Source organism: Brachypodium distachyon, chromosome 4, assembly GCF_000005505.3.
Source record: "Brachypodium distachyon strain Bd21 chromosome 4, Brachypodium_distachyon_v3.0, whole genome shotgun sequence".
Taxonomy (NCBI): Eukaryota; Viridiplantae; Streptophyta; class Magnoliopsida; order Poales; family Poaceae; genus Brachypodium; species Brachypodium distachyon.
This window is the reverse complement of record NC_016134.3, coordinates 28477856-28486465: the sequence shown is the minus strand read 5'-3', so window position 1 is coordinate 28486465 and position 8610 is coordinate 28477856. Positions and strand designations below refer to the sequence as shown.

Sequence of the window (8610 nt, the reverse complement as noted above, 5' to 3'; positions counted from 1 at the left end):
ACTACCAATATTTATTCCAAACAAATAGGTCATGCTAAAAAAAATTAGATCAGCATGCCATCTATTTATCTTAGCGAGTTTTTAACGACCTTAATGAGCGTTCGCGAGCTCTTATCGAACCGTGCCGAACAGTGGTCTCAGATCGTTAACGATAACGATCTTAATGAACGAAACTCTTAACAAACCAAACTCTTAACGAACCAAGCACGGTCGTTAGCCAGCCCTTTCACATATGCACAGCCAAGCATAAGTGAATGAACAATCAATGGTAACTTCCCACGTGTCGCATGTGCATACATAACTAGGGTAGAGTCAGATAACCCAGCCAGAAGATCTGATTACCATACGCCATTAATACATCGAATACTCGCAATATAATTGGGCCTATACGTCGGGTTTGGGAACGACATTGGAAAGAGCTAGCTAGCTAGCGCAGAGATGTCAAATTCTTTTGCCGTCGCAATCGTATTTGAAAATTCTCAGTTTAATAAACCACGGACTTGACTTTCGCTCACGTAGCAAACTGATAACTGATCAGAGAGAGACCGCAGACTACTAGTCGCTGCCCCGCGATGTACGCACATATGCACGTAAGAACAAAGCCACGTTGCCCGTTGCCCTTCACTAGATCACTTGGCCGGGGTAACTCATGCAATCAGGGCAAAACCCGGCCTCCTGCCTATATATTTACAGCCTGCAAGTGATCTCGTATTCTCGTTTGTCCTTTGAAGCAAAGTACAGTCAGTCGGCCGGATTAAGTGATCTCGTATTCGATGGACAGTCGTCATCACTCCATCCAGCTCTGGATCGGACGCCGGGAAGAAGCGGCCGGTGAGCGACGACGATGGCAGGATGAGCTCCGAGCTCTACCTCGCCGTCTGCCAAGGGAGGAAGGAGGAAGCCATGGCGCTGCTTCTGCAACAGGGCAGTGGTAAATTAATTAACAGTCCGTCCGCTTTTTTATAAGTACGTCTTCGTTCTAAGTCAAATCTATTTATTTATTTTTCGAAAAGGAGGATAACCTCGGCCTCTGCAAATCTATTACAGTTTGACTAAACTTACATGAGTACTAAATATTATACTACAAAGTTATACACCCTCCATCCCATATTAAATGATTTTCTATTATATGTATCTAGACGTTTTTTAAACATAAATACATTCATATTTGGACAAATTTAAGTCACTTAATATGGGACGGAGGGAGTATATCATGGCAGATTTATTTTCCCAGTTGCCTACCTTTGTTGAAGTTTTTGAGAGGATTTCAGGCTAAGTTTCAAACCGAGTTTTGTTGTTATTTTCCGAAACCAACACACACGAAAACGAGCTGGCGACATCATTATATTGAATTGATTGTTTCGGGATAAATTTGTAGTTTTGTAGATACTGCCATTTGCTGTTTGTAAGAGTCTAATTTTTCTGCTCCCGTTAAAATTCCATGTTTTTTTGGAAGACTCATACCAATATGTATAACTAATTTGTTCCCCAAAAAAAAACTAATTTGTTCCCCGCAATAAAATGTATAACTTATTTGCTTCCATGTTGAACATATTTGCCCATTTTAGTAAAATAGAAGTCCTCAGTGTCCTTATCCATGTAATAAGTTGCACTTGCATAAATGATAGAAAAACATCATTTTCTGCAGTTATATATGCATGAATTCTTTTTTGTGGGTAAGAAGTGGAGAGGAGAAAACTCCATGTGAGGGTGTGAGGTATCGAGTTTGTCATGACATTACCTGCATCAGTGTTTCTTCATGCTTCTGATATGGCCGACAAAACGAAAACTCTGCGACAAAGAGAAACCGACAATGAACACAGAACATATGCATTCAAAGAACTTGGAAAAGTATAATGAAAAGTGGCAGAAACACACACTGTTGGCTATGTCAAGGAGGTTCTTTAACAATCTAAAAGGACAATTAATAAGGTGTAGAAGTAAACACTGGAACTTCACCCCATTACAAAAGGTGGAGATAGTAAGTAGACAATCTCAACATTTAAGTTTTGTTACCCGATTTGAATATGGGAATCTAAGCTAATGTAGTATCAGATAAAGTGCATGAAAATGAGGAACTTGCGCATTCATGTTGTAGGAATCAGAAGCCTAAATGTGTACCTTAATCAATAGAAGATGCTTTATTGGGAACATCCGAAGTTCTTTTGTTGATGTTTTCAAATCCAATCTCACAACTCTACATCATAATATCGGTGCACCAAATAAAACAATAAATCTGAAAAAAAATAGGAGAAGAGAAAACAGAGAAAATGTTGATGTTTGATTAAGTCAACCTACAAATATCATGCCCATGAGTTCTCAATTGTTACCTCTTGTACAATGCTGTCATGACCAAGGATACCCCATGAAGAACAGATCTGGGAGCAAGCCTCCAAAATAACACAAAGCATAGATAATAGTCCCACTGGCCACTGATATAAACAACACTGTTATTGCAGATCCTGGATAGCATACCATCCTTCTAATCTAACCTTCTTTGCACTCTTATTTGTGACCAATTACAGCAAGTAGATGGCTATTCAGCTAACAGCAAACATGGAAATAGGAGAGACCGTGGAAACTGAATTCATTTTATGACAAAAATATAAATCTGTAAGATGATATTAAGGAGCACAAGCCCTGTAAACTGAAAATGCCCTGCAACAACACAATTACAGAAATGATTAGTATTAACAAATATGACAGCGGCATAGTTACAGTCAGTTCAACTTTCCGGTCAAAATATCAACACAACGATTTATAGCAGGTGAAAACAGAGAGGATATAACATGTTTGTCATTTGCTGCCGCTCAACATGTGGCCACTGACCATTAAGGATTGCACGACTAGACAATTTACAACTTTGGTCTCTAGATAAATAGCCTTAGATTATAGATCCAGACATCAAAATAATTTGGGTGATGTGAATTCACATGGTGCTTCGAATCGAAAGAACCACGTACTTTGCTTTTAGTATAACTTTCAATTTTCGTCCAGGTAGTGCCTTGTGGCGGTCCCAGAGGCAAAACTTTGTATTCCAGTACTGTTTCGAGTTACTCTATTTGCTTGATTGGTTTTAGGAATATACCAGGTCAGTGCAGAGAGAAACACTGTTCTTCACTTAGCCGCAGAGCAAGGGCATGATGAGCTAATCCAGGAACTCTACGCCAGTTGCGGGGACAACATCTTGCTTTCTTCCCAGAACTCGGCCCTGGAAACGCCGTTGCACCGTGCAGCTAGGGCAAGGCATGACAGGGCCGTGTCTCTCATCGTCCAGCTCATTTGGGACAGTGGAGATCAGAGCATCATAGGGTGCAAGAACAAGGTCGGGGACATGGCCCTGCATTTGGCATCGAGGCTCGGCCATGGCATGGCAATGGAGGCCATGGTGTCTGTGGCACCAAGGCTAGCCTCTGAGGTTAACGATGCCGGCGTGTCGCCACTGTACCTGGCGGCCATGAGCGGGTCAGTGCCTTCCGTCAGAGCGATAACGACCATGTGTAGCGATGCATCAGCTGTCGGACCAAACTCGCAGAATGCTCTGCATGCCGCCATCTTCCGAGGCTCAGGTCAGTTAGCTGCTCCTTGATCGATGGAACTAATTAAGTGTGTACATATTTATCCAATGCTCCACTTGATATCATCTGAACATTGTCAGAAATGGTTAGTCTCCTATTGGATTGGAAGCCATCTGGCCAATCTCTGTCCTACCAAGCCGATAGCAGTGGCAGCAGCCCGCTCCATTTGGCTTTGTCAGACGGCGACCAAGCCGTTGTAGGTGCAATCTTGAATATCTCGCCACCCTGTGTGGTGCGCATGCAGGACTCAGGTGGCCTCTCCGCTCTCCACATCGCAGCGGCGATGGGCCATGCACACATCGTGGAGGCATTGATCAAGGCATGCCCTGACATCACTGAGCTCCGAGACAACCATGGCGGGAACTTCCTACACTCTGCAGCCAGAGGAGGCCAATCCAAGGTTGTGCAGCTTGTCCTCCGCAAACGGACACTGCACAGCCTCCTGAATGTGCAGGACGGGGACGGCAACACTCCGCTGCACCTTGCGGTGGCTGCATGTGCGCCCAGCATCGTGGAAGCCTTGATGAGGCACGGTAAAGTGCAAGCGGATTTCATGAACAATGATGGGCACACGCCTCTTGATCTCGCCGCAAGATCGACCAGTTTCTTCTCCATGGTAATAGAATGTAATTAATCTCAGTGCATATTCGCCTGCTTCAATCGACAACAATCAATCCAAAGCCTAGGAGGCTGCAGAGCCTTTTGATATAAAAAAAATACCTGCAGCCCGTTGTTAATTAATTGATTATCTATATAAAATTGGAGTAACCTTTGGGTTTTTGGTGTGTGTGGTGCAGTTAGGTCTGGTGGTAACATTGGTTGCATTCCGGGCGCAATCCCACCCTCAAAGACAAGATCGTGTGAAGCAATGGAGCAGCCATGACATAAAGAAAAGAATAGAGAATACATTGGACAGCCTTGCAGTGGTTGCAGTCCTCATTGCCACCGTTGCCTTCACTGCTGCCAACAGCATGCCCGGATCATACGAGCAAGCGGATGGCACGGCACCAGACCGCTATGGGAACATGGCGCTCCGCCGGGTCATGGAAGAGCCTCGCAGTGGCGCTGCACTGTATATGGGTGTCGCTGATCAGTATGTTAATGGCCTTCTACGCGGCTCTGGCTAGCGTGACGAGCACAAGGGCAGTCTACCAATTCACCTACATCGCCATATACATTGGCTTCCTCGTACTACAATCCGCGGCCACATGTTTGATCTTCCCTCCCGTGAAGATCCGCACATTGTGGAAGGTTCTATGGCGCACTGGCTTAAACGGAAGGTACAGTGTCCTCGGGAGACGTATCGGGCAGCAATATCCAGTCGCCGCCTTTTTCATACCCAACCTGCTTATTTTCTTGGCAATAAATTGTTTATTTTTTGTTGGTTTCGACATAATCTTGTACTTGGGTGGCTCAAGGGGACAGGGAGGTGAGGCTATCTAGGGCACCTGCACCTTCCCCTGTCCTCTCCTAATTAAGAGCATCGGCGTCTCTTACATCCAAATTAGTAGTAGTAGTCCAAGTAGTAGATATAGATGCTAAGGCACCTTTCTTTTTCTCCACAAGAGGTGCCAAGGGACCTCTCTTTTTCTCCACAATGTCATCAGCAGCTACGATTACTATATTGGCACTATGTGTACAAACGATAAGGTGAAATTAAATATTTCAATTTCTGAGACTGTGCAGCAATTCCATATTTTTCTAATTAGCGTCAGTAAGTGTGCATTGTTCCAAGGGTAACCTTGTTCCAATGATCTATGAACCGCACAGGTAGGGTGCAAACTTAGCCTCCAATTTTCGACCGTACAACCAGCAGAGCGACTCCACAAAATAGTCATGGATAAGGTGAAAAGCAAGACATGTCGAGAAAGTTAAACAGGGCACCTCACCTCATGCAGTCATGCATCGCGCATGATTGAACGAGTCTCCAAGAGAAAGAAAGAAATAATTTCTATTCTTCAGTTGTCTAACAACTTTTTGGAGTTTCAGCCGATTTCTTCTGGAAGGAACCGAGGCAGAGACAGGGTGGCACTCATGCTCAGTTCTCTACAAGTTTGGACTAAGGGAATCATAGTTTTAAGAAAAATGTTAGTACAAGGAAACCACAATTATGACAAAGCAGAACTTCGTACAAGGGAGGTTAGATAGGCTCGCCACAAGCCGGCGGCTATCTGGTGGTTTGGTTCCTTGGACCGAACAAACCAGAGGGTTAGGTCTTGAATGATACAAACAGTGGTGTTTGAGGTAGTAACAATGTCATCACGGAAAAGGTTAGCATAGCATGCCGCGGCCGCCCAGATCTTCCAAAGGATAATGAGGTGCATCTGTGCATGGAGGGGCCAAATCCATGTTGGTAGACCAGGGGAAGGACAGAATCCCAGATTTCTAGAAAAATGTGATGTGAGAATCGGCATCATTATGCCATCGGCTCAACTGTAGAACTAATCACACATCACAAAATACATCATGTGACTTTATTCTTGTCAGTGATTTTTTTTTTGTTAAATACCTTACAGCACAGGTGAAGCACCCCCAAATATGATAATGATAAATAAGTTTATGGTTTCCATTAGATTGATGAAGATACTAAGAACACCACTACATGATGCAACACTCACCTTAATTATTTTCCATGCCAATTAAGACTGAACCACTCTTCATAAGGCACAAGGTGGCCCTGAAACAAGAAATAACAAAAATAAAATATGGATACTGAAGCACTTATTGGTCAAAAAAAGAAGACAATTGATAATGATACAATATGAGAAGTAAGATGAGTTGTCAAATTAGAACTCTTTTCACTGATAACACTAAACACACTTCTTTTCTTGATGGGGACTATAACAGTAAACGCAACAGGAAATCAACACTACAAATCAAATTACTTGGCAATTAGAATTTTCATTAGGAAAATGCCCATCCAACTGTATTGGCCAGATAGCGAGGAAAATGCACGAACAGAAACAGTACCAAACTGAAATACAAAGAATGGCACAAGAGTTAGCAATACATCAATTGGTAATTCAGTCATGGAATGATGTGTGCATCCATGATTTAGATATCAAATCTATATTTCCTAATAAAATGGGTGCGATAAATAAATTAATAATCCCCTCACGAGTCGAGAAGTAATCTCTGCTACAGAAAAAAGGAGACAGCACACAAACGAACAGGCTACTGCTCGAGCACCAGGAAATGAGCTGAAGGAGACACGGGTGGCGCGTCGAACCATGGCTTGCAGACGGTGGAGTAGTGGGCGAGGTCGAAGTGGTCGGTCGCCCAGGCGGGAGAAGGATGGAGCGGAGGGCGTCGTCGTTCAGCGACTGCGCCGTGGGCCGGTGCCCTCCGCCGCCGCCGCCGCCACCGGTGCTGCGCCGCTTCGATGGTAGAGTTTCCGGTCCGCCGCCTCGATCTCTCAGCGACTGGTGCTGGGCGAGCCGCGGCCCTTCGCTGTAGTTGACCGGCCCGTACTGCAGGCCTGGCGGACCGGCGGTGGACGGCCCACGCTGTGTGTGTCCACATGTCTTTATTGGGCCGATCCAGTGCACGAACGTTAGTAGGGATCAGGCTCGATGGCGGTGGTGGAGCTTGACAGGGACTCGGGAAAGATGGGCCACGACTATGGCTACAGGGCAAGCGCGGGTCGGCGGTTCCCTTGGTTGAAAACAGAGCTTGGTGAAGCCAATTGAGAGCTGAAGCTATGACCAATTGACAACGCTCGATGTGGCGACATTCGGCGCATACAAAATGTTGATGGTATTCTGGACAGAATATATATCCTTTTGATGGTTGTTGTCACGTTGCTGGTGAAAAGTGGTTCAACAAATCCCAATCATCAGCAAAAAATCCACCTCAAATCTGCCACATCATCAGTAAAACCATTTATAAGGATCTGATTTACCGAGTTTTAGGGATTTAAAAGCACATCTTTCTTTTCCTTTTTCTAAACAGGCCAGAAGATTGTCTAGAGAGCTCAACTCAACCCTAACCATTAGTAAGGTCCACAGTATCTTGAAATAATGAACGACGCTGTTTTCTTGAAATGAGTGCTACCAAACAGGCTCTAAGGAAATACTGACAAAACTGACGTGTGATTTGACACTCTCAAAAGATAGTGATTTGAACGGAAAATACGACAACTCTGCCGTGTGATTGAGAGTGTATCATGTGCCCCGAAAATAATCTAAAAGGGAAACCATAACAACCACAAACGATGAATGGCAACTCCAAATGAGGTCTACGGGCAAGTCAGTCGTCTTTGGAGCATCTGAGCCCGTCCCTTCAATGGGCCTCTTCCTGAAAGACATATGTGCAATACCATAAATTCCGGCAAGAAGAAAAAACAACAGCTCCCTATTCAACACGCAGAATCATACCTGCACCTGCTGATCGCTTGTCTCCGGCGCATAGCCAGCCCGCAGGGGACTTGCTCTAGGCGCAGGCACCTGAAATCTCATCACGGTGGAACAACATCAACGGAGCACTTCCCCTTAGTGATATCAGCATGCGGGTGACTTTTAATCAGCTTCAGACAATCCCAATAGCTAGCAAGGAAACGCCTAGACCCTTCCTTCAATGAGAGGAAGAAGCTTATCATGTGTCGCCTCATTGCGGCAGCGCCAAATGCGCCAGAGAACTAAGAAGCATGACGAACAGCGCGTGCCAACATTCTTTCGTCAGGCATAAGGTCAAGAGGAACCACACCGGGTCAGCCGGTCGGATCGCCTTGATCACCGGAAGCGACCACACGCCCAGCATAGCATGCCACAAGGCAACCTCATGGGGGACAACGGCAGAACGTGTGAAACTCGGTTTTAGCTTCCAGACCACAGATGGTTAGCTCAAACGGAAACCATAACAACCACAACGGATGAATGCAACTCCAAATGAGGTCTACGGGCCAAGTCAGTCGTCTTTGGAGCATCTGAGCCGTCTCTTCCATGGACCATGAGTGGTCGTCTCTTCCTGAAAGAAAAATAGTGTATGATACTGTTGTTTAAAACTACGGAAAATTGTATGGCAGATTCAGAAT

At 44.9% G+C, this 8610-nt stretch overlaps 1 long non-coding RNA gene and 1 pseudogene across 6 annotated transcripts; one reads left to right on the top strand and one right to left on the bottom strand.

Moving 5' to 3' along the window:
• Nucleotides 1–439: 439 nt before the first annotated feature.
• On the bottom strand, nucleotides 440–8490 carry LOC104584620. 6 transcript variants are annotated; one of them, XR_002960261.1, is made up of 8 exons: nucleotides 7955–8481; nucleotides 6808–7874; nucleotides 6197–6255; nucleotides 5468–5963; nucleotides 2331–2658; nucleotides 2122–2236; nucleotides 1742–1791; nucleotides 440–915 (listed from the first exon to the last, which is right to left on the bottom strand). It is a non-coding gene; the product is annotated as an uncharacterized LOC104584620 (long non-coding RNA). The 6 variants fall into 6 exon arrangements; XR_002960262.1 differs by having other exon boundaries at nucleotides 6464–7874; nucleotides 7955–8480; XR_002960263.1 differs by lacking the exon at nucleotides 5468–5963 and having other exon boundaries at nucleotides 7955–8490.
• On the top strand, nucleotides 774–4852 carry LOC100828624 (annotated as a pseudogene).
• Nucleotides 8491–8610: the final 120 nt, after the last annotated feature.